The sequence below is a fragment of the Erinaceus europaeus genome, chromosome 18 (assembly GCF_950295315.1).
Source record: "Erinaceus europaeus chromosome 18, mEriEur2.1, whole genome shotgun sequence".
Lineage (NCBI taxonomy): Eukaryota > Metazoa > Chordata > Mammalia > Eulipotyphla > Erinaceidae > Erinaceus > Erinaceus europaeus.
In genome coordinates, this window is record NC_080179.1 from 3,611,794 (window position 1) to 3,638,188 (window position 26,395).

At 48.5% G+C, this 26,395-nt stretch overlaps 1 protein-coding gene and 1 long non-coding RNA gene across 5 annotated transcripts in view; one reads left to right on the forward strand and one right to left on the reverse strand.

The window, feature by feature from the left end:
* MYO1B (myosin IB) overlaps positions 1–9,431 on the reverse strand; it is a 178,784-nt gene extending 169,353 nt beyond the window's left edge. For all 4 annotated transcript variants that reach the window (XM_060177568.1, XM_060177566.1, XM_060177567.1 and 1 more), the window contains exon 1: positions 9,287–9,431. The gene's annotated coding sequence lies outside the window, so the exon portion shown is untranslated. The remainder of the gene's footprint in view (positions 1–9,286) is intronic.
* Positions 9,432–9,570: 139 nt separating this feature from the next.
* LOC132534298 (uncharacterized) lies at positions 9,571–25,908 on the forward strand. The gene is made up of 2 exons (XR_009546021.1): positions 9,571–9,785; positions 25,202–25,908. It is a non-coding gene; the product is annotated as an uncharacterized LOC132534298 (long non-coding RNA).
* The last annotated feature ends 487 nt before the right edge of the window (positions 25,909–26,395 follow it).

Here is a 26,395-nt window from a genome sequence, read left to right on the forward strand (position 1 = left end):
TGTTGGAGGTCTCTCTAGAAACCTAAAACATTCTGAAGCCCAATTCTGATCAATTCCCTCCCCCAGGATGTTACAAAATACTCAGGACTCGACTTCTGCAGAAAGCAGGTAACTAAATCGAGCCCGCTGAGGCAGTGTGTCTACTTGTATGAATATGATGGTTTCAGACAAGTGAGAACACACATTTTCCAGAATGGCTCACCATAGCAGGGATGGTATCTACTGCAGCCACCTTACCACAGTTATTAGCAAGTTCAGAAGACAGAGGTGGGGGATGTCAAGCAAACTGGCCTGAGTCTAATGTTCGTCAAAATCAAGCTTTCCTGAGGGTCTGAGTGGACCTGCCCACACCAACAGAGAAGCAATGACATTCGCCACAACACCTGTCTTGTGTACCTCCAAAACCTCTCTGATCCGCAGCACCCCCCGTGGGGGAGAGGTGACAGGAGGGAGAGAGGGAGAGAATAAGAGAGCTCTGAACTCCAGCTCCATCAGGACCCAGAGAGAGAGGACGAAAAGGAGAGAGACATCTGCATGTAGTAATAGGGCTGTGTGTGGCTTGGAGGGCAAGAGAAGACTTGACCTGGAAGGAAATGGGGGGCAGTTATGCACAGATGTAGACGGACAGTCGTGGAGATGACAGATAACCCGCGTCTACGACCTGGGGAAAACCGCAGAGGCTGGAGGTGGAGGGACTTGGGATTCAGAACTCTGGTGGTGGGAACGACATGGGATCATACCTCTGTCGACATGTAATTTTGTAAATCAACATTGAATCACTAATAAAAATAAACTAATTGATTAATTAAAACTAAGCTTTTCCAAAAAGCATTGAGGTGGCAATTCTAAAGCATAACAGAGAAAGAAGATCCTTTTGAAGCAGGTGTCTCTCTGTCTCTCTCCCTATCTCCCCATTCCCTCTCAATTTCTGTCTGTCTCTATCCAACAAAGGAAAAAAAGGGGGAGTGCAGGCGAAGAAAGCCAACCAGGGTGAACAGTGGATTCATGATGCAGACTCCAAGTTCAGTGATGACACTGGTTGAAGAAAGAGACAGAAGCAAGGAATAAATAAAGGGAGGGGAGAGAGAGGGAAAGGAAGAGAGGAAGAGGAAGGGAGGGATGAAGGGGAAGGAGGAAATGAACTGGTAGTGGGGGCCTGTGAGTTTGTGCCCTTAATAAAGCCTTGAACTCTCTCAAGCATGAGATCCCAAGTTCAACCCTTGTCATCGCATGTACCAGAGTAGTGCTCTGGGACTCTCTTTCCCCCTAGTTAACAACTAAATCTAAAAAAAAAAAACGGATGTACTTTCATCTAACACAGCAGAATGAAGGCCTCTGGGCAATTTCCAAGCATCTTATATCTATGCAGAACTAGTAAAGTCCCCATAGCCAGAGATCGAGTCTGGTGTCCAGAAATATTAAGGAAAAGTCAGGACACCGAATGTTTTCAGAAGTTCATCAGGTCTCTATCTGGAAAGCAAAGAAAGAATGTCAGTGTTTACTCTTCTCCAGACTTCTATTTTCAAAAACCGCCTATCCCAACAGACACCAAGGCTTCTCGTCCCCCTTGTCCAACGATGGTTTCCCAGTCCTCAGTTCTGCAACGCTACCCATGCCACTCCATTCCCAGACACCAGACCCTGCGTCCCTCCTGTCCAGCTGCAGCAGAGCTCAGAGAGAGACCAGAGGCCAGAGGAAGCACCTAAAACTCCCAGCCGATCTCATTCCTACAGAGAAACAGGAACAGGAAAAAAGAAGAAAGGGGAAAAAAAAAAAAAAAAAGCAGGCCTGAGCCTCCGATTTGCAGATTTGCAGGCGGAATCTTGTTTCACCAAGGGAAAGAATGATACAAGATGGGCGAGTCAAGCATAGGACACAGGACACAGAGAGGGAAAAAACTGAGAAAAGATTGCAACCAACTCTCCCAGCTCAAGGACATACCCAGGGGAATTGTAACTCCTGGTAACAAAGGAAGCAAGTCCACCACTGGAGACAGACAGATGGGTAGGCGATGCCTGAAAGCTTCAAGCTGACTCCTGAAAGATGGTCCCAAGCTGCAAAGAACAGGGCGACATGTGCTGTGTGGCCTGCAAAGCAAGCAGTGCTTTGCACAGGGCTTGGTCTCTGCCAGACCTGGAGTAAGTCACGAGTCCCTCATCTACACAAATACCTCAGCACTCACGGAAGAGATGAGTGAACGCAGCAGGCTGGCAAGTCACCTAAGGTGAGGCCTCTCACAAAATAACCACCCAACTCTTTATTATTGTTACTTTTTTTTTTTTTAAACAGAACACTGATCAGTTCTGGCTTATGGTCGTGCAGGGGATTGAACCCGGGACTTCGGAGCCTCGGGCATGACAGTCTGTTTGCATAACCATTATGCTATCTACCCCCACTCCCAACTCTTTATCTTTAATCCTCTGCTCCTGGCAGCCATGTTTCCCATTTTCTTGGACAGGACAGAGAGAAACTGAGGGGGAGATAGAGAGGGACAGAGGAAGAGAGACACCTGCAGCCCTGCTTCAGTGCTCATGAAGCAGGTGGGGAGCCAGGGCTCAAACCCAGATCCCAGAGCTTAATACCATGTGCCCTCAAATGGGCGTGCTACACCGGCCCCCTATTCCTGGTGTTTTCTTAAAATATTTTTGTCTCTTGAATATTCAACTCTAAACTCCAGAAGCACAATTCCTCGCCTAGTTTCTATGCTTTCCAGGTACTCACAGCAGAATGCTCAAGTCCACAGTATGAACAATTCAGTAAATTCTTGACTAAGATAAAATATAAGCCACAGAACAGATTTCCAGGGGTGGGGATGGGCACTGCAGGTGTCTGTCCCTCCCTCTCTGGAGAGTGCACCTGCTTTGTCGTCCTAGGTCCAAGCCTGACCTCTATCTAATGAGAGAGAGAGAGGGAGAGAGAGAGAGGGAGGGAGAGAGAGGTGGTAAAATAAGCACCCAGCTCTTAATGAACAGCAGCAGGGTGCCGTGGCTGTGGGCAACTCATTGTCCAGGCCTCAGGCCACGAGCAGTCTGAGCGGGTATGTGCGACAGTCACGCTGAACACGGGGTGCACACGGGGTGCTGGCGGCCTGGAGGGCGGGCGAGAAGAGAAGCAGGGGGACGCCGGGACGCGCCCTTCTCACCGCTGACCCTGTCGGTGGCACGGCTCCACACATCCTCTCCGCTCAGTCCTCAAGCAGCAAAAGGAGGCCTCCTCACCTCCTAAGGGGCCTGTCCTTCAGAGCAGAAGGCTGCAGACTGTCAAGCAAGCAGCTGGAGGAAACGAAAACAGTGGCACAGTGGATAAAGCACTGGACTCTTCAGCTTGAGGTCCAGAGTTCAATCCCCGGCAGCACATGTACCACAGTGATGCCTGGTTATTTCTTCTCTCTCTCTCTCTCCCCCCTCCTGTCATTCTCATTTGTAAATGAATGAAATATTTTTAAACAGAAGGAAAGAAAAAAAAGTAATGGGACCAGTACAGGGGAGGCACCGCCCCCTCCAGGGTTTCCCAGTGTTCATCTGCCACCTTGACCTGTTCCCATGATACTGGCGAGCACAGTGGTAGGCGAGCACAGTGGTAGGCGTTCCTCCATTCCACCAGCATCGCTCCCTCAGCAAACCAACCGACCCAGTTCTGTCCTTTGAGCTAGGATGGTTTGCCTTGCAGTTTTTTGAATATTTTCTTTCTTTATTTTTTTATTTATTATTGAACAGAGACAGAGAAATTGAGAGGAGATGAGGAGACAGAGAGGGAGAGAGACAGAGAGACCCCTGCAGCCCTGCTTCACCACTTGTGAAGCTTTCTCCCTGCAGGTGGGGACTGGGGGCTTGAACCTGGGTCCTTGTGCACTGTAATGGATGAACTTAACCAGGTGTTCCACTGCTTGGCCCCACCCCACAGCTTTTTGTAAGCACAGCCTTGCTTCGACTCTAAACTGATGAAGATACTAACAAGTGAAGAGAGACCTACAGGGGGGCTGGGCAGTGGCGCACCCAGTTAAGCGCACATGGCACTAAGCACAAGGACCGAGTAAGGATCTGGGTTCTAGTCCCCGCTCCCCACCTGCAGGGAAGTCACTTCACAAGCAGTGAAGCAGGTCTGCAGGGTCTTTCTCTCTCCCTATAGCCCCCTCTCCTCTCTCTCTCTCTGCCTTCACAGTCATTGCGGACTCAGTACCTGCACTACAAATCCACTGCTCCTGGAGGTCACTTATTTTCTCATTTTTGTTGATCTTGTTATTATTGTTGTTACTGCTGCTGTTGTTGTTAGATAGGACAGACAGAAATTGAGAAAGGAGGGGAAGACAGAAAGAGGGAAAGATAGACACCTGCAGACCTGCTTCATCGTTTATGAAGCAACTCCCTCTCCCCTGCAGGTGGGAAGCCCGGGGCCCTTAGGCTGCCTACCTCCGGTTCCCTCCCCTCCTCTCTCAATTTCTCTCTGTCCTATCCAATAAAGTGGGAAAAAATGGCTACCAGGAGCAGTGCATTCACAGTGCTGGCACCAACTTCCAGTGATAACCCTGGAGGGGAAAAAAAAAAAGTAATGATGGCAAATTTTGGAATCCCCTCCTCTGTCACATGTGACGGTCACGCTTGGGTCAAGGTCAGGTGTCTCCTGGCCAGTAACGGCTACTCCCCATCCCACCTCAGAGACAGACACAACCTGGGTTTCCTTTACACACAGACACCTGAACTCATCCCCTCCCCAAAAAACAGTGAGCACCGACATCCTGTGAGATGTGTGTTCCCACAGAGCTCAGCAACGTGATGGTCTCAGAGGATCCTGTGAAGAAAGACCCTTGACACTTCCCTCAGGAAGCATGTCTTCGGTAAAAGGCGACTCCCAGGACAAAAACCACGTGCTGGGAAGATCTAGTCTGCTGTGGCGTGTGTTTCCAATTGAGATGTCCCACTTGCCCTATATGACTGACTACATTCCTTGCCGCCTTACTTCTCTGAAAAAAGACACTTGGCAAGAGGTCTCAGAAAAGGAGCAAAGTCTGTAAGATGAAAGGGTTACAATGCATTCAGTAAATAGCAAATGCTGGAACAGTTATATAAGAGCTGCTCCATCCCACTGCTTTCATGTGTCCCGGAAACAGGACTCAGTTCCAAACGTTGGCAGTCTTGACATTTTAAAAATAACTTTCATTCACGAAAGCTTATACACACAAGTCATCGCACAGCAACAACAACAACAAAAAAAAAAAACTTTGTTTTAATAGAGTTTGAAGAGTTATGATGCCATGGCTCTGGCCTTCCAGACCTATCTTATCATTGTTTTTTTGGACAAAACAATTATGATAGTATATGAGAAAATGGTATTTCTATTATTAAAAGACATCACACCGAGTCAGGCTGTAGCGCAGCGGGTTAAGCACAGGTGGCACAAAGCACAAGGACCGGCATAAGGATCCCGGTTCGAACCCCGGCTCCCCACCTGCAGGGGAGTCGCTTCACAGGCGGTGAAGCAGGTCTGCAGGTGTCTTTCTCTCCTCCTCTCTGTCTTCCCCTCCTCTCTCCATTTCTCTCTGTCCTATCCAACAACGACAACAACAATAATAACTACAACAATAAAACAACAAGGGCAACAAAAGGGAATAAATAAATAAAATAAATATAAAAAAAAAAAGACATCACACCATTCAGTACATACTTTGAAAAGTTCAGGCCTTGGGGGCCAGCGGGGGTACACCCAGTTGGGTGTACATAGTACTAAGCACAGTGATGGGTGCAAAGATCCAGGTTCGAGCCTAGGCTCCCCACCTGCAGGGGGTCCCACTTCTTAAGTGGCGAAGCACATCTGCAGGTGTCTGTCTTTCTCTCTCCCTCTCTCCCCCTCCTCTCTCAATTTCTCTCTGTCCTCTCTTATGAAATGGAAAAACATCTGTCAGAGGTGAACTCGCGGTGCGCTGAGCCCCAGCGATAACCCTGGAGGAAAAAAAACAAACAAAAAAACTCAAGCCTTGAAATCAGAGCCTGGAGTTTGTTCATTTGTTTGTTTTTTAATAATTTATTTATTTATTCATGAGAAAGACAGGAGAGACAAAGAACCAGATATCACTCTGGTACATGTGCTGCCGGGGACTGAACTTGGGGACCTCATGGATGAGAATCCAATGCTTTATCCACTGCGCCACCTCTCGGACCACTCAGAACCTAGAGTTGAAATATCACTTCCACCCACTTAGGGAGTAAGCTCTGTAGACCTCTGTTTCAACTGAAAAACCAAGATGATACCCACTTCATCAAATGCTATGCGAATTAATAGACTAATGTGTATATATATATATATGTATATATATTTTTTTTAAAAAAAAAAAACACCCTCTGTGTATAGTAAATGAACACTAAAGATTTCACCTGAAACGACTGCTGCTAGGTGATGTTAGTAAAACGGAAACATCCAGCTACTGAGAACAGCAGAAGAGAGGGGGGGAGGGAAGAGTTCATTCAAAGGAGACCAGATGCTAAAAACTGGCTCCTCCAGCTCCATCTACCCCACTCCTTGGCCACGGAGGCCGCCAGCTCCCGGCTGCTTCGCCCAGCTGTGCAGCAGCCAGGGAGAGCCAGGCTCTCACTCCAAGCTGGGCAAGTGGTGATTCATCCGCACCTCAGGAAAGGGGTGCAGCCACAGCCGGTCTTACCACACAATAGGACACCCAGTGGGACAGCTGGTGGTTTGGAACCCATTGTTTGAGAGGGTCCCCCTCTGGCAGCAACACTCTGGGGCTTTCATTTGATTACGCCCAGTGAATGCTTGGGAGGCAGCCAGCTGGGGCACCTTACAAAACAATTTACAATCTACATGAAAAGTCCAAGCCGGCAAGACAAAGAAAGACACAGGAAGAAGTAAGTGTTCACAGCCTATGGCAAACATGTTCTACTGTGCGCTCGCTGTAAGGACAAACAGCCTGACAGTCAGACAACATTCCACTTCAACTTCACATCCCCCTGCCTCCCAAGGACAAGTTCCACTGCTTTTCAGCCTTGCCTAAAAATCAGACCACATACCCCAGCGATTGAAAATAAAAGACAAACCCTCAGCAGAAGCATGCACAGCTCTTTTCCATTACCACTTCACGGCTAGGAAACATTTCTGTTCCCCCAGAGTAAACTCTTCATTGTACTCCTAAGGGTAAAAGGTTTGGATCTGGTGGTTGTAAAATGAATGAATGTAGGGAATAGTAGACCTTTCAAAGAGGCAGTTCAGGGTGAATCCCTGACGCGGACCCAGAGTGATAACTAGATGTCTTCTAACTACATAATCGCCACAGTAACTTTAGCCTCCACTCCCACTTGGGGATGTTTCCACCAGTGTCCCATCGGCACAAACCATGAATGCCTTGAAATGTCAGCCTTCTTTCTCCCCAAACAGTGAGTTGTGCTTGGAATATCCCTGGAAGTCTGACAAGCCTCTTGGGATTTTGAGACTACAATGCAAGAAAGGGCCACTTAACAAATGCCCACAAATTACACTTCATACTACCAGCCCCTAAAAGAAAAATTAAATTTCCTGCTCACCATAATGGTAAGGGCCATTCTTCTGAAGAGATGACCCACACAGTACTGAAGTCACTTCGACTCCAAACCCAAAGGCTGGAAAGTGTTGTGTGTTTCAACCACATAACGATTTTTCTATTCACAGGGCCGGGCGGTGGCGCAACTGGTTGAGCTGACAGTGCGCAAATGCCTGGGTTCAAGCCCCGGCTCCCCACCTCAGGGGGAAGCTTCACAAGCACTGAAGCAGAGTTGCAAAAGTCTGTCTCTTTCCCTCCCCTTCCCTCCCTCTCAATTTCTCTCAGTCTCTATCAAATAAATTTTTTTTAAAAAAAAACCTAGACTTTTCAATTCAATGTTATGCCATCGGATTCATTTCGCAATATCTGCCTTTCCAGTGGTTCTCGCAAACACACCTAAACATTCTTGGGAAATTGTTATACTACATAGGACAAAGGGAGAAAAATTATTTTCTGTTCAAACTGATTGCGTAAAACTTGCCTCCGATCCCATCAAAATCAACCCCCCTACTTAATAACACAGAGACCCACAGCCCTGCACGTAGATTTTTTTTTTTTTTTTAATCCTGATTCGTCGATGGGTCGGCGAGGCTTGTCTTTCATTGTAACTATCAGGATTTGCTTTCCACAAGCTGGGGAACTCCAGGAAGTGGACAACTTGTTGCAGGCAGCAGAACAAAGCCTTGCAAATAGGCTCCAGACGTGCTCGGCCCTGGACACAATGTGGCGGTGGGTCCCGAGCCGCTCCGCAGAGCTCACTCGGCCCCCGCGCGTCTCGCACCCGGCCGGGTCCCCGCACCCTCGGGCCTCGGGCTGCCGAACTGGTGTCCATTCCCGCGCCGCCCCGCAACGCCCCGGCCGGGGACCCCGCGTCGCCCCCCTCGGGCCGGGAAGCGACACCCCGGCGCCCCCCACCCGGCCCCCGGCAGCGCAGCGGCGGGACAAAGGAGCCGAGCGCGGGGAGCCCCCCGAGCCCCCACGAGTCCCCGGAGGCCCCCCCAGGAGCCCCTATGAGCCCCCCCACGAGTCCCGGGAGCCCCCCGAGCCCCCACGAGCCCCCCACGAGCCCCCGGAAGCCCCCCAGGAGCCCCCCAGGAGTCCCGGGAGCCCCCCGAGCCCCCCCCCCAAGCCCCCCACGAGTCCCGGGAGCTCCGAGCCCGGCCTCTGCTCCCCAGGGCGCGGGGGGCGCGCCGCACCTGGACCCCGCTGTCCCCGGGCGCCCATTGTTCTCCCTCGGCTGCGCGTCGGTCCTCAGCTCCGGGGGGCAGGAGGCCGCTCAGGGACAGAGGGACGCCGGGGTGGGGGGCTCAAGGGGAGCAGGACCCTCCCCTCCCCACCCACTCACCCCGTGCCCGCGGGCAGCAGGCGCATGGGGCGAAGTTGCCGGCCCTCCCTCTGCTCTCCCGCTCCGGAGTGCTCGGGGGCCGGCCTGGGGGCGGACAGAAAGACAGAAAGACACGCCGCCGACCCCGGGGGTGCCGGCCGGGACGCGCGGACAGACACACCGACAAACACGCCGCCGACCCTGGGGGTGCCGGCTGGGGCGCGCGGACAGACAGACAGACCGACAAACACGCCGCCGACCCCGGGGGTGCCGGCCGGGGCGCGCGGACAGACAGACAGACCGACAAACACGCCGCCGACCCCGGGGGTGCCGGCCGGGGCGCGCGGACAGACAGACAGACAGACAGACACGCCGCCGACCCGGGGTTGCCGGCCGGGGCGCGCGGACAGACAGACAGACAGACAGACCGGCACTACCTGGCGGGCCGCCGCTCCGTCCACGCGCCCGGCTCCGAGCCCCGCAGGCCCCCGCGGCTGCGCCCAGGCCCCGGTGGACGCGCTCCCGCCGCCGGCTCCTCCTCCGCGCGGCCGCCGAGTGCGGGGGGCTGCGGAGCGCGGGGCAGCGCGGGCGGCGCCGGGGCCACGCCTCTCGCCCGGGCGGGGAGCCTGGCCGGCGGGGGCGGCGACCGAGCGGCCGGGACGCGCCCTCCAGCGCCCGCAGCCCCCCGGCTTCGCCTCCCGCCGCGGGCCCGGCGCCGGCCGCACAGCGCCCCCAGGTGAGCGCGGGGAGGGACCGGGCCGAGCACGCGCCTCTCCAGCTCGCGGGGAGACAGGGTCTGGCGGGGCCGTGGGGGAAGAAAGAGACAGACAGACAGACAGACAGACAGAGAGAAACACACAGGTGCAGAGGACAGAGCGGCAGGAATAACAGCGCACGTGGAGCAGAGCCCCCGGCTCCCAGCCGCAGGGGAAGCAGGTCTGCGGGTGTCTCTCGGTCCCTCTCCCTGTCTCCCCTCCTCTCTCAAGTTCTCTCCTTACTGTCCTATAAAATGGGGGGAAATGCCCTCCAGGAGCAGTGGATTCCCAGTGCGGGCACTGAGCCCCAAAGATAAGCCTGGAAGCAACAACAACAACAAAAAAAAGTAATGATAATAATAGTCGACCCACATAGGCCACCTTAGGAGAACTGTTGTGGCTTCCAGTGGAGGAATTTCGGACACAGAACAATGCTGGTGGGAACGGTGTGGAGTTATACCCCTGTAGTCCGGTAATTTTTTAAGTCAATAAAAAAAGAAAGAATGAGAGAAAGAAAGAGAGAAAGAAAGAGAGAGAAAGAAAGAGAGAAAGGAGAAGGAAAGAAAAGAGAAGGAAGAATAGAGGGAGGGAGGGAGGGAGGAAGAAAAGAGACAGAGAGATGAAGGAAAGAAAAAAGAGACAGAAAGAAAGAAAGATCCGGGAGGTGGCACAGTGGATAAACACTGGACTCTTAAATATAAGGTCATGAGTTTGATCCCCGTCAGCACATGTAGCAGAGTGATGTCTGGTTCTTTCTCTCTTTTCTCCTATCCCTCTCACTAATAAATAAAATATTAAGAAAAAGAAAAGAAATAGTCAACCCATATCTGCAATGTTGGGAGAGCTACTACAGCTTCCAATAGAGAGAACCGGGGATACAGAACTCTGGTGGTGGGAAAGGTGTGGAATTACACCCCTGTTCATTTATAATTGTGTAAATCAATCTTAAATCACTAATAAACTTTTTAAAAGAGAGAAAAAAGAAGACATACTCTTTCTACTTTTTTAAACTCCCAAATTTGCTAACATGGAATGCTTATTATAGGTTGGGGGGGGGGGCCCTCTGGAAACAGTGGAATAGTTCTCAAATTTTCCTCTTTCCTAGATTTAAAAAAAAAAAAATGTGAAGGAAGAGTAGGAGATACTCAAGTATGTCAGAAAACATACATTTGACCCCAAAAAAAAAATTACTGGGCAGCAAAGTTAACCCACTAACTCTTACACTGCGCTAAGCAGACAGCGTCAAAGTCTTTGTCACAGAAAATAAGAGTTTAAAGGAAATGTTGAATACCCACCAAGATGTGAATGTGGCCGGTCAACTGGCCCTGGGCCCTGAACGACGATTAGGAGTTAATCTGCATTTTGTTCAGGAGTCAGTGAAGCAGAACTTCCGGCCTTTTGATAGAGTTTAGAACAAGCACTTGACCCCAGGTGCCGGCTTCCTCATTCAAAGAGGGAAGGGTGCTCTTGCAGACTTACTCACTGGGTGAGGTGAGGATTACCTGGCCGAGGTGTTAAAAGCAAGGTAGACACAGTAATTATTACTCACCACTTTATCCTCTAATGAAATAAATTGCCATAAATGGGGCCAGGTTTAAGTGGGCTGACCTATATCTAGAAACTGTCTCTCTAAAAAAAAAAAAATTAAAAAATAAAGAGGTAGAACAAAGAATTCAGACCATATATAGTAAGTCTGTCCTCAAAAGGCATAAGAACCACTAGGATTTGTCAACTGCCACCAGTAGAACTTGGAAGGTGGCAGTCCTCCAAATCGTATCTGCTTGGAACTGTACCACTGCACCCTGATCAGTGGTGCCATCAGTTCAGGTCCGCAGAAAACATACCAGTAGGCTAAACTAAAATGGACTGACTACCAAGTATGGTTCTTTTCTTGTTTAATTGGACAAGAACTTGGGAAGTAAATTCCTTTCAGCCTCTCTTTTACAGACCAGGAAAGACAAGAACAAAGAGATCTTCCAGCCAAGAAGTGGTTTGAAGACATGTCTCTCTATATATATGTATATCTATTTTCATTTCTCCGATTGAGGTGTCTGATTGTCCTTCTTGTGACGACGACTAGATTTAGTGACTTGATTCAGTGGGTAGAATGCAGCCGGAGTGATGCTGTGAGGCTTCCCACCCTGGGAACCCACCTGTCATTCTAGGGAGAAGCTCGGGCCACATAGAAAGTCCCGTGCAGCTGTCCTGCCGAGGCTGCTGCCTGAGGACCCAGCCCACAGCTAAGTCGGAACTGACAGCCATTTGCGTGGAGACTCTTGCCACCCTAGTCACCCAACGTGCAGACTCCTCGCTTGAACCTAGTCGATTCTGTGACACACGAGAGATCCCAAGAAGAGAAGAGATTGCCGCCAGGGCTGTTCTTCCAGACACTTGGGACTGTGGCAGAGGTGGCATTTGAACCCAGGAAGTCTGACTCCAGTTTCCACCCCAGTCACGTGCACTGTCCCAGGCAGGAACTGACAGTCCAAACAAGTGAGCAGCCTAGAGAGTCCAACCTCCACATCAGACGACGTGTGCATCTGCTCGCTGACGGCACGTTCAGACCCACCCCGCCGCTCTGCCTGCCATCTCCATTTTGGTACTCGAATGCCTGTGATTGGCACTTTGGCATCAGGACAGCCTCGGAATGCTTCTGTCCAAACCAAGTTTTTAAAAAGTGGCAGGTTTGCAAATACAAATATTGTGCTGTTGGAGAAGTCACGACATATTTTTTCCTCTGTTTTTCTATGCAAAAATGCCTCATGACTTTTTCAACAACCCGACAGCAGACAAATGGTTTGAAAGAGTAAGAGAAATCTGCAGGTTTGCAAGTGTTTCTCTCTCTCCCTCTCTCTCCTCCTCCTCCTCTCTCAGTTTCTCTCTGTCCTATCCAGTAAAGTGGAAAAAATCACTTCCAGGCCAAGAGCAGTGGATTCATAGTGCAGGCACTGAGCCCCATAGATAACCCTGGAGGCAAAAAATAAAAGAAAAAAATTTTTTTAAAAAATAAGGAAAACTTAAGTTAGAGACAATATGTGCTAAAGGGGACTACTGAAAAATACTAAATGGGGTTTTTCAGGACCCTTGTCTCATGAAAGTGGTAGAAACTAGTTATGTTGGAACAATTCTGTCCCTACAAGACCCAGCTTGCTGGGTGGTGACACTTGAAGCTTTCTCCTCAACAGAGGATATTAAAGGAGCCGGGCATGGCTCACCTGCTTAAACACATAACATTACCATGCAGAAGGACTAGGGTTCAAGTCCCCACTCCCTGCCAGCAGGAAGGAAAGAATCAAGTACTCCAGGTATCTCTCTGTCTCCTCCTTCTTCTCTTCCTTCTCCTCTTCCTTCTCCTTCTCCTTCACCTCCTCCTCCTTCTCCTTCTCTATCTTCCCCCTCCTCTCAATTTCTCCCTGTCTTATCTAAGAAGAAAAATATGTCAACCAGGAGCAGTGGGTTGGTCCTGCAGGCACTGAGCCCCAGCGATAACCCTGGTGGCAATAATTTTTTTTAAGGAAGAAATAGAAAAAAGAAAACAAAAATATTACAACCTATTGACCTCATCCTAATAAGCACTGAGATAACCAACCAGGAAATTATTCAAAAGTTAAAATTGTTTCCGGAGCAAAACTATGCTTCCTTTTAAAAAATATCATCAGCCTGCTTTTCAAAAATCTCAAAATTCAAACCTCAGGAGGGATACTGTAAGGTCTTAAAATAATATTACTTTCCCAAAAATCAATCATTCAATAACTTTTGAATTTAAAAGAGATGGATTAAAGTTAATCTTTAATATTGTCAAAAATAGGTAATCCACCAACTGAAAAAAACATTATTTTATTTACTCTTGGGATTTAAAGGTAGGAGAACATAGTATTAATAGTGATCACAAACATTATTTTGATTGGCTCACAAGCCTGATCAGTAAAACCTGAAAAACAGAAAATGCTACACAAGTTGCAAAGAAAGTATTCCCGGTGTTGACCGACATGATAGCAAGTGGAAATAATATAAATGCAACAGGTGTTAACATTTAGATCAGTACTGTAACCTGCTCATTTCTAGACCATTCTGGGATCCTAATCCAAACCCTTCATATATCACTAGAAAGACTATTGTTAAGATTTTTAAGACCCATGGAGATGACTCAGTGAATAAAATTCAAGATTTAATAACCCTGGGTTCGATTCCTAATTCCTGGCAGCACATATACTGAGGAAATTTTATGCCTTCCACTCATAAAATAAGCAAATCTTGGGCAGGGGTAGATAGCATAATGGTTATGCAAAGAGACTCTCATGCCTGAGGCTTCAAAGTCCCAGGTTCAATCTCCTGAACCACCGTAAGCCAGAGCTGAGCAGTGCTCTGGTAAAAAAAGAAAAAAAAAAAAGCAAATCTTTATAAAAAAAAAAGATTTTAAGGATTAAAAGAATATAAAAAGTGTGTTTTACCTTAAGTGTAGAAATAAAAGTTTACATATGTGTGTGCGTGTACCCAAAAGAGAATTGATACTAAAATGTGAAAGGAGGTTTTCTTTTTAAGTTTGCAAAAGAAAAAGTTCAACATTGACAAAGAAGACAAGGAAAAAAGACTAGCCAGCCTGTGTCTGTTTAGTTTTTATGTAATAAAACAGCCTAGGCAGGAAGTCATAGTTTTAGATGTTTTTAAAAATATTTATTTATGTATTCCTTTTTGTTGCCCTTGTTTTTTATTCTTGTAGTTAGTACTATTGTTGTTACTGATGTTGTTGTTGGGTAGGACAGAGAGGAAGGGAAGACAGAGATGGGGAGAGAAAGACAGACACCTGCAGATCTGCTTCACCACCTGTGAAGCGACTCCCCTGCAGGTGGGGAGCCGGGGCCCAAGCCGGGATCCTTACGGCGGTCCTTGTGCTTTGCACCACCTGCACTTTACCCGCTACGCCACCGCCGACTCCCGTTTTAGATGCTACTATCCATCAGTTTTGGAATTTTGTCCAGAATACTCATTCTTGACATGCATCATGTTTAGGGGGTTTGTTTATTGGCAAACCAGGACTTTGCACATGCATGATGTCACCACTCTTCCATTTTTCTTTTTTCAGAGAGAAAGAGAGAGAGAGCGACAGACATAGACACAGAGAGAAATCACAGCACTGCAGCTTCCTGCAGTGGCAAAAAACAGTCCTTACCTGCTGAACTCTCTCTGGTTCCTGAGCATCATGTTGAACACAATGAGCGCCCTCTCATTCTGAAAATCTAAGACTCGGCTTTTACTGTTATCTTCTCTTTTCAGCTAGCCGCCTACGCACGTTCCCCACTTCACGTATCTTTTGAGACCAAGTTAGTCCTCCTCACGTATTCCCCAGTCACCTTAAGTTGGACCCTGCTTTCTTCCCAGTGATATGATGACACCTGGATGCCACTTTTCCTTAGTTCCAACTAATTTCATACAGATTATGAAGTCATTCCAGTTGTTTCCTGCTAACTGTTTGACTTCTTGAAGTTGGGACGTCAATTTCTAGATTAAAAGAGGAATTCGTCTGGAACCAGTGGTGGTTCCAACTCAGTCGAATGAATGTATTACCACACTCAAGGCCCAGCCTGGGCTCACACCTTTCTCAAAATTTGATTCTTCCGCTCATATATGTGAGCATTTGTCAGCAGAGGAGAAGCTCCTTCTCTCGCTCCCTCTTCCACCTTAGTTTCTCTCTGCCTCTTTCTAATGAATGAATGATGATGTTTCAGTCTGAGACACTCCGACCTGTAAGAACAAGAACTATCTTGAAGGCCTTACTCTGTTTTAGAGAGTCCTGAATGCTCCACACACATATTCATCCCTGTATAACAACAGGCTGACGAGGAAAGTTATTATTATTCCATGTCACAGATGAGGGAAAGGAGAGCAAAGGAAAGGTAAATTCTCGCCTGAGGCTGTGGAGTTGGTGGCCACAGGAAGCCAGGATGTGAATCTAGTCCATCGAGTTTCAGGAACCAGTCACCTTCTCAAAATTGCATTCTTCCTCTCATATCTGTGAGCATTTATTCAGTAAGCTCTTTTCTCCCCTCTTGTCTCTAAAGGCAGGTATTTGTTATTTCTTCAGTTCTACCCATTTTGTCCCAGTTGCGACAGCTGAAGGGCTCCTATGGCCTTCTGCTTGAAAGCAGAATACTTTGCTGACTAGCTTAGGCAAGATTGTCCTATTGAGTAGAAAATCACCATCATACCAGGAACTATTTCATTTCTTCTGGATAATAAAGACCCATGGCTTGAATTACCACAAAAGAGTGTAGTTCCTACACAGGAAAATGAACTCAAATACCTAGAGTACAATATGTATATGACTGTTTAGTTAGCAATTTCATTTTGTATTGAAAGTCAGAAGGCTTCTGGAGTGTGTCTGTAGGGGAATTGAAAGACAGAAGTTCAGAGAGAAGTAACCGTCCTGCTCCCTGCTTGAAGCAAGTTCTTCTAACACCTGAAATGTTAAACAGCAAAATACTAACCGCTGAATGGAAACGGAAATAACAGCATAGTGCAACTCCTCACCTAGGTGGTTGTTCAACACTGAGATGTGTGTGGGGGCTTTTTAAAAAATTACATTTCTGTAAATTCCTAAGGCTGTAGCTGAATGGAATTTTTGACAAGGTGCTAAATTTTATCTTAAAGTTATGGGGCGAGGAAGGAGCCCTAAGAGCTAAGACTTCACCTGGTGGAGGTCTGGCAGTAGCCACCAGGTTAAGCTATGTGGTGCAAAGTGCAAGGACCATCGTAAGGATCCCGGTTCGAGCCCCCGGCTCCCCACCTGCAAGGGAGTCACTTCACAGGCGGTGAAGCAGGTCTGCAGGTGTCTGTCTTTCTCTCCCCCTCTCTGTCTTCCCCTCCTCTCTCCATTTCTTTCTGTCCTATCCAACAACGTACAACATCAGCAACAACAATAATAATCACAACGAGGCTACAACAAGGGCAACAAAAGGGGAAAAACAAAACGGCCTCCAGGTGCGGTGGATTCACGGTGCAGGCACCGAGCCCAGCAATAACCCTGCAGGGAAAAAAAAAAAAAAGTTCACCTGGTAGAGCACACGTGTGCTTTTATTTAAAGATGTATTCAGTTTTTCTCATTTTTTTGAGGTATTAATGGTAAACAGTAAATACAGTGCAACATTTCTCAGTTTACTGTAAGACATCCTACCCACCCCAGGTCCTCCTCCCCCTACTCTTCCACCATGCTCCAGGACCTGGTACCCCACAGCCCCAGATCCAGAACCAGCCACAGGCCCAGGCCCAGAACCAGCCCCAGCCCCAGCCCCTGAGACCCAGCCCCAGGTCCAGCCCCAGCCCCTGACCCAGGCCCAACCCCAGCCCCAGCGCCAGCCCCTGCCCCCCAGCCCCTGAGCCCCAGCCCCAGCCCCAGCCCCTGAGCCCCAGCCCCCAGTCCCAGCCCCTGAGCCCCAGCCCCTGAGCCCCAGCCCCAGCCCCTGAGCCCCAGCCCCTGAGCCCCAGCCCCAGCCTCTGCCCCAGCCCCCAGCCCCAGCCCCCAGCCCCCAGCCGAAGCCCCAGCCCCTGAGCCCCAGCCCCAGCCCCAGCCCCAGCCCCTGCCCCTGAGACCCAGCCCCTGAGCCCCAGCCCCAGCCCCAGCCCCAGCGCCTGAGCCCCAGCCCCAGCCCCAGCCCCTGAGCCCCAGCCCCAGCCCCTGAGCCCCAGCCACTGAGCCCCAGCCCCTGAGCCCCAGCCCCTGAGCCCCAGCCCCAGCCCCAGCCCCAGCCCCAGCCCCAGTCCCAGCCGCTGAGCCCCAGCCCCAGCCCCAGCCCCAGCCCCTGAGACCCAGCGCCTGAGCCCCAGCCCCTGAGCCCCAGCCCCTGAGCCCCAGCCCCAGCCCCTGAGCCCCAGCCCCAGCCCCTGAGCCCCAGCCCCAGCCCCTGAGCCCCAGCCCCAGACCCAGACCCAGACCCAGACCCTGAGCCCCAGCCCCTGAGCCCCAGCCCCTGAGCCCCAGCCCCAGCCCCTGAGCCCCAGCCCCAGCCCCAGACCCTGAGCCCCAGCCCCTGAGCCCCAGCCCCTGAGCCCCAGCCCCTGAGCCCCAGCCCCTGAGCCCCAGCCCCCAGCCCCAGCCCCCAGCCCCAGCCCCCAGCCCCAGCCTCTGAGCCCCACCAGCCCCAGCCCCAGCCCCTGAGCCCCAGCCCCTGAGCCCCAGCCCCTGAGCCCCTGAGCCCCTGAGCCCCAGCCCCAGCCCCAGCCCCTGAGCCCCAGCCCCAGCCCCAGCCCCAGCCCCAGCCCCAGACCCTGAGCTCCAGCCCCTGAGCCCCAGCCCCTGAGCCCCAGCCCCAGCCCCTGAGCCCCAGCCCCAGCCCCTGAGCCCCAGCCCCAGCCCCAGCCCCAGACCCTGAGCCCCAGCCCCTGAGCCCCAGCCCCTGAGCCCCAGCCCCAGCCCCAGCCCCTGAGCCCCAGCCCCAGCCCCTGAGCCCCAGCCCCTGAGCCCCAGCCCCTGAGCCCCAGCCCCAGCCCCTGAGCCCCAGCCCCTGAGCCCCAGCCCCAGGCCCTTACTTTGGAGAGCGTACATTCTTTTTCTTTTCCATTTTTTTTAAATTTCTTTATTGGGGGATTAATGTTTTACATTCAACAGTAAATACAATAGTTTGTACATGCATAACATTCCCCAGTTTTCCATATAACAATACAACCCCCACTAGGTCCTCTGTCATCCTTGTTGGACCTCCCCACCACCCACTCCCACCCCAGAGTCCTTTACTTTGGTGTGATACACCAATTCCAGTTCAGGTTCTACTTGTGTTTTTTTGTTTTTTTTTCTTCTGATCTTGTTTTTCAACTTTGGCCTGAGAGTGAAATCATCCCATATTCATCCTTCTGTTTCTGACTTATTTCACTTAACATGAATTTCTCAAGGTCCATCCAAGATCGGCTGAAAACGGTGAAGTCACCATTTTTTACAGCTGAGTAGTATTCCATTGTGTATCTAGACCACAACTTGCTCAGCCACTCATCTGTTGTTGGACACCTGGGTTGCTTCCAGGTTTTGGCTATTACAAATTGTGCTGCCGAGAACATATGTGTACACAGATCTTTTTGGATGGGTGTGTTGGGTTCCTTAGGATCTATCCCCAGGAGAGGAATTGCAGGGTCACAGGGTAGGTCCATTTCTAGCCTTCTGAGAGTTCTCCAGACTGTTCTCCACAGAGGTTGGACCCATTGACATTCCCACCAGCAGTGCAGGAGGGTTCCTTTGACCCCACACCCTCTCCAGCATTTGCTGCTGTTACCTTTTCTGATGTCTGACATTCTTACAGGAATGAAGTGGTATCTCATTGTTGTCTTTATTTGCATTTCTCTGACAATCAGAGACTTGGAGCATTTTTTCATGTGTTTCTCGTCCTTTTGGATCTCTTCTGTGGTGAATATTCTGTCCATGTCCTCTCTCCATTTTTGGATGGGGTTAGTTGTCTTGTTGTTGAGTTTGGAAAGCTCTTTATATATTCTGGTTATTAGCCTCTTGTCTGATGTATGACATGTAAAGATCTTCTCCCATTCTGTGAGGGGTCTCTTGGTTTGGGTAGTGGTTTCTTTTGCTGTGAAGAAGCTTTTTAATTTGATGTAGTCCCATAGTTTTATACTTGCCTTAGTCTTCTTTGTAATTGGATTCGTTTCATTGAAGATGTCTTTGAAATATATGCGGAAAAGAGTTCTGCCAATATTTTCTAAGTATCTGATAGTTTCTACTCTAACATCCAAGTCCTTGATCCACTTGGAATTTACTTTTGTATTTGGTGAAATATACTGGTTCAGTTTCATTCTTCTGCATGTTTCAACCCATTCTTTCCAACACCATTTGTTTGAAGAGACTCTGCTTTCCCCATTTAATAGTCTGGGCCCCTTTGTCAAAGATTAGATGTCCATAGGTGTGGGGGGGAGAGCATACATTCTTACCAAGCATGAGGACCTGGGTTCAAACCTCCTGCCCCAAAAAGGGAGCACCTGCATGGAAGAAGCTCCATGAGCAGCTGAGCATCACGGTGATGCCTCTCCTCCTCCCTGTGTCTCTCTGTATCTCTCTGCCTCTCGACCTGTATTTTAAAAGCAAAAGCCTGCCGGGTGCGGTGAAATTGCGCAGGTGCAAATCCCCAGATGCAAGCCTGGTGGCAAAGAGAAACAACGCCTCAGCTGGAACTCATTCATGTTTTCCCTGACTGTTACCTTCTCACCAGTTTCTGTTTTTAACAAGAGCCTCGGCATGAGGCCTAAGCAGGACCTGGGGCTTTAAACTTAAAATATTGGAAGTTGGGTGGTAGCGCAGCAGGTTAAGCGCAGGTGGCGCAAAGCACAAGGACCGGCATAAGGATCCTGGTTCGAACCCCGGCTCCCCACCTGCAGGGGAGTCGCTTCACAGGCGGTGAAGCAGGTCTGCAGGTGTCTGTCTTTCTCTCCCCCTCTCTGTCTTCCCCTCCTCTCTTCATTTCTCTCTGTCCTATCCAACAACAACGACAGCAATAACAACAGTAAAAACAAGGGCAACAAAAGGGAATAAATAAACAATAATAATAAATAACAAAATAAACTTAAAATATTTATAGTGCTTGCCAAGTTTGGGTGCCAGAACTTGGTGAAATACCAGAAGAGGTGGAAGAGAAATGCTGAGTGGCTCCAAAACATGTGCCGTACAGAAAATTAAAGCGGAGAGGCTGGTGGGAGGGGACAGGAAGGTTCTTTGCAGTGACCTGCAGTGATGTGCTGTCCCATTAGTCTGCATGTTTCATCCCAAGTCTCCCAGCACCAGTCGTTAGAGAGACTCTCCTTTCCCCATTTACTGTTTCGCATCCCTTTGTCAAAGATTCATTGTCCATTGGTATGGTGGGGGGGGCTTTTTTTTTTTTTTTTCTGTGCTTTGAATTCTATTCCACTAGTCTGTGTGGTTCCAGAACCAGGCAGTTTTGAGACAACTCCCAACTTTATATCATGGAAACAGAATCATCACTACATGACTAAAAAGTGATGTGATAATAACTATGGTAATGGGTAAATATATAAGAAAAATTAACATCGATATTCCACTTCGAATGGGGCTTTCACTCCAAGTAAGTATGTGAAAAGAGAAAGAATTGACAACAAGAATATTGGAGCCTGCCAGAAGTGAACTTGTGAGGCTCCACAGTGCAAAAGACTTATGGAAACTCCCCCAGGCAGGAAAATTGACTGAAACTTTGAGATAAAAAGCACTCAAATAGTTCACAAATAGAGCAGAATTTCTTATAGGCACTAGACTATGGGAAGATGAAAAATGTCTGTTCTTTCTAAAAATTTAACAACAGAGTTGAACACTGTCATTGAAAACCCAAGTGTAGCTTTTACTTCATAGACTATATTTTCTACAGCTCAAATTACTGTAATCTCAAAAAAAAAAAAGCCCATTTACCAAGAAACGTAATTTGCCTGATTTTGTTATCCGACATTTTATAATTTAGCATTTTGAAATAGAATTTGAAATGCCAGCTAGTAAAACAATTGCCTTTTTAAACTTCCTCTCAAGCTGTGCATGTTGGTAACCTTACAGCAAAGCCTTGCTGCTCAGCAATAAATCCATGTGGAAAACGACTAGACTTCTTCTACCTCTATTTTTAAAGGCATTTTAATGTTTTTCTAATGGGGAGCCCGCCATCTCGCTGATGAAGGGCTCAAGGACAGGCAAGTATTACGGCAGACGTGGGAGCTGTCTGTGACCAGTGAGCAGTTGAGCAAATGTACAACCTAATATTTTGTGTCTGTGACAGGTCCTACAACTCATCACCATTTCTTTATTATTATTATTAGCTACCAGGGTGATTGTTAGGACTCAGTGCCAGCTATGAATCCACTGCTCCTGAGGCCATTTTCTCTTTCTCCTCCCCCTCCCCCTCCCCCTCCTCCTTCTCCTTCTTCTTCTTTTATTGTTGGATAGGACAGAGCGAAATTGAGAGAAGAAAAGAAGATAGAGAGGGGGAGAGAAAGTCAGACACCTGCAGACCTGACTTATCACTTGTGAAGAGACCCCCCCCCACACACACACACACACACACAGGTATGGAGCCAGGGGCTTGAACCGGGATCCTCATGCTGGTCCTTGTGCTTCATACTGTGTGCACTTAGCCTGGTGTGCTGCCTCATACTCCCCTAAAATTTTCTTTTTTTTTTTTGAATTTTATTTATTATTGGATAAAGACAGAGAGAAATTGAGAGGGGAGGGGGAAATAGGAAGAGAGACACCTGCAGCCCTGCTTCACCACTCGTGAAGCTTTCCCATGCAGGTGGGGGTCAGGGGCTCGAACCTGGGTCCCTGCTCACTGTGTAGTGTGTGTACTTAACCAGATGAGCCACTGCCTGGCCCACCCACCATCATTTCTTTGAATCTGGTGTACACACTCATCACAGCTGATATGGGAAAATGCCAATAAAGATAACCGTATAGCTCAAAAATACTTTAATTTCTTAGCAAGCAAGATATAATCAACATATAATTCAGGTTTAGAGCCTTTGAACTAAACACACTAGAAATTAAGCTGGGAATATAAGCCAAGGCTCAGTACCAGATTTGCTTACTGTTTCAGGAGTGTTCTCAGTCTTGACATCTACACAAGGCAACATGCACCAAGGACAAGATCTCTGCCAGCCTGGTCCCCAGCTGTGTCCTCAGGAACATGCTAGTCACCCAGTAAACATTGCTGAGCTGAAAAGCAAGCGTCACAAACTGTTTGATAAACTACCCTGGTGTGCAGTCCTAGCATCTCTTTCTTCCTCTCTCTCTTTCTTTCTCCCTTTCTTTCCTTCTAAAGAGAAAGAGTAGAGGGGCCAGGTGGTGGCACAACTGGTTACGAACACACCTTACAGTGTGGAAGGGCCCAGTTCAAGCCCCTGGTCCCCACCTGCAGGGGAAAAACTTCCTAAGTGGTGAAGCAGGGCTGCAGGTGTCTCTCTGTCTCTCTCCCTCTCTCTCCCTTCTCCTCTCTCAATATCTCTATCCAATAATAAATAAGTAAAAAGAGAAGAAAGGAAGGAAGGAAGAGTAGAAACAGAGGGAGAAACTCAGCTCTGGCTTATGGTGATGCTGGGGATTGAACCTGGGATTGCAGAGCCTCAGGCTTGAAAGGCTTTTGCAGAACCATTATTCTATCTGCCCAGCCCCAGTCACAAACAGCATTTCCAAGATGCCTCTAAGAGCCATAGCAAAGATTCTCCACAGCAAGAGGAAACTCTTACTGATTGGTTCATGACGGTGATATGTTGAAGTTCTGCATGAACCTGGATGCTTCGGAGAGAAGCCCCAAAGAAAAGCTCCGTTCTTGTGCAGAGGAAGAATCTGACTTCTGGCTGTCTCTGTCCAATAAATAAAAATAAAGTGAATACTTGAAAATGAAATAAAAGGAGAGGAATCAGTGTCTTCATCCATCTTCAGCCACTGTCTTTGTCCTTTATTTCTCCTCATGGTAAATGACACTAGTTCCCCAAGGCAGACGTAAGGGTCATTCATCTTGGACTCCTCTCTTGCTGTGACCTTCCAAAATCCACCTCTCTGGGGCTCCACTGTTGTGCACCTTTGAGGTGCCTCCAAGACCCGTGTCCTTTTCTCCATACTCACAGCCCTTACTCTCTTAGCCGACAGTCTTTGACTTCAGCATCCAACTGACCTGTCCTCCCTTTTCAGTCTGTCTGCTTCCCCCTTCCCTCACCACATCCCAGAGCTTTATTACCCAGCCATCCAACTCACGGTCTCTCAGGACTCTCTCCCTGTTATCTGTTGTGGCTGGGGCCTGCAAGGCTTGCTCAGCTCTTCCAAGAAGACGCGCTGCTCCTTCTGTTTCCGTTCTTTAAGTTCTTCTATTCTTTTACATTTTATTATTTAGTATTGGATAGAGGTAGAAAGAAGTTGAGAGGGGAGGAGAGATAAAGAGGGAGAGAGACAGAGAGATACTTGTAGGCCTGTTTCACCACTCGTAAAGCTTCCCCCTACAGGTGGGGACCAGGGACTTGAACCCAGTTCCTTTGCACACTGCCGTGTTTTTGCTCAGCCAGCTATGTCTCCCCCCACCCCACCTGTCCCTGTGTGGTGTTTCTTCAAAACAAGTGGAACAAAGTGTTTCTTGTGCTTCAATAAGCACTCTGTGCATCTCCCACGGAACACATCAGACCGAGATCAAATTACTTGTTCACCACGATTTTTTTTTCCACCTCACTGGGACAATCCAGACAATTGGAGATGTGTTACTCTACTTCCTATGTTTGATATAGTGGGCACTCAAGGCGCTTATTGTGCGATTCAGTTAGTGAACACCAGCCACGTCCAGTGTCTTCTTTCTGGGATCCTGCATAGTTCTTGTTGCTCCATTTGATTGAAAATTCCTTTCCTCAAGAATTTTAGTTTCTCCATCTGCAGGGGGCATGATGCCCGAGTGGTGAACAGGGCTGCAGGTGACTGTCCCTCTCCCTCTCTCCCTCCCTCTTCCTCTCAATTTCTGACTGTCTCTATTCAATAAATAATAAAAATGATTTAAAGTATATAACTACTAAAATATTTTTTTAAATACTTTTAGTGTACTGGGGGTATGGATTGGTTTACCAATGTCTTATGTTGAGCCAAGATGCAGTTGCAGAAACCAGAACTCCCACTTTCTGCACCCCAAAAATAAGATTGTCCCACACTCCCAGAGGGGGAGAAATGATTGAGGGAAGATGACCAGAGGGCTCTCAACTCCAACTCCATCAGGACCCAGAGAGAGAAGAGGAAAAGGAAAAAGACATTTGGATGTAGTAATAGGTGTATATGTGGCTTGGAAAATCAGAGAAGATGGGACCATGGGCGGGGGCGGGGGGAGGCCAAATATATACAAATATAGGTAGAAAGCTGTAGAAATAATAGTCAACCCATAACTGCAACCTTAGGGAAGCTGCTGGAGCTTCCAATGGAGGGAGCGGGGACACAGAACGCTGGTGGTAGGAATGGTGTGGAGCTATACCCTTGCTGCTTTGTAATTTTTTAAGACAAAATTAAATCGCTAATTAAAAAAAAAAAAAAAAAGAATTTTGGTCCATACTCCCAGAGGGATCAAGAATAGGGAAAATTCTGTGGCCCAGCAGGTGGCGCAGTGGCTAAGACACTAGACTCTCAAGCATGAGGTCCTGAGTTCGATCCCCGGCAGCACAGGTACCAGTGATGACTGGTTCTTTCTCTCCTCCTATCTTTCTCATGAATAAATAAATAAATTCTTTAAAAAAAAAGAATAGGGAAATTTCCCTTTTCCCATATTTGGGAGCTACTCTCTTCCTTGACCCAGCTTCCTAGTCCTATTCTCAGCTCTGACACCATCTTCCCAGACAATACGTTCAGCCTACCTGCATGTTAGCTGTCAAGCTCAGGCGAAAATTAGTGAAGTTTTTGCCTTGACCTGACATCTAATATGCAGGTGGATCCAGGTTATTGTCCGGGGAGAAAGTCATGGGCCCTCTGGAATAGACCTAAAACAGACCTACTAGTTTTTTCCAAAACGGAGACCCCAAACCTTCATCTGCAATATTCTTGCCTTTAGGTTCATGATTAGTCAACAATTTGTCCTGCTTTATATCTGAACTCTCTTTCAGCCACCAGGTTCCAGATGATACCATGATGCCAACCCGACTTCCTTGGACAGACAACCCCACCATGTGTCTTGGAGACACGCCTCTCCAGAAGCCCTGCCCCACTAGGGAAAGAGAGAGACAGGCAGGGAGTATGGATCGACCTGCCAATACCCATGTCCAGTGGAGAAGCAATTACAGAAGCCAGACCTCCCACCTTCTGCATCCCACAGTGACCCTGGGTTCATGCTCCCAGAGGGATAAAGAATAGGGAAGATATCAAGGGAGGGGATGGGATATGAAGCTCTGGGGGTGGGCATTGTGTGGAAATGTACCCCTCTTATCCTGTAGTCTTGTCAATAATTCCATTTTATAAATAAAAAATAAAACAAACAAAAACATACATATAATGCAATATATAGGAAATATGCCTTGTCTGCCTCTGAATTTTTCTATGAAACTAAAACTGTTTTTAAAATAAAAAAATAAATAAATAAACTTAGGGGAGTTGGGCGGTAGCAAAGCAGGTTAAACTCACAGTTCGAGCCCCCGGCTCCCCACCTGCAGGGGAGTCGCTTCACAGGTGGTGAAGCAGGTCTGCAAGTGTCTGTCTTTCTCTCCCCCCTCTCTGTCTTCCCCTCCTCTCTCCATTTCTCTCTGTCCTATCTAACAACAACATCAATAACTACAACAACAAGAAAAAACACAAGGGCAACAAAAGGGAAAATAAATTTTAAAAAAATTTAGTAAAGTCATGGGCCCCCTGGAATATACTTAAAACAGACCTAATAGCCTTTTCCAAATGGAGACCCCAGATCTCAGCTGCTCTATTCTGACCTTTAGACTCCTGGTTATTAAATAATTTGTCCTGCTTTATATCTTACTGCCTTTCAGCCACTGAGTTGCAGATGCTACCGTGACACCAACCTGACTTAACTAGGCAGACAACCTCACAAACATGTCCTGGAACCTCACCTCTCCAGAGCCCTCCTTCACTAGGGAAAGACAGAGACAGGCTGGGAATATGGATCCGCCTACCAATGTTCATGCTCAGTGGAGAAGCAGTTACAGAAGCCCGAACTCCCACCTTCTGTACCCCATGATGGTCCTGGGTCCATGCTCCCAGAGGGATAAGGAAAGGGGAGCTTCCAATGGAGGGGATGGGATACGGAACTTTGGTGATGGGAACTGTGTGGAATTTTACACCAAAATTTTTTT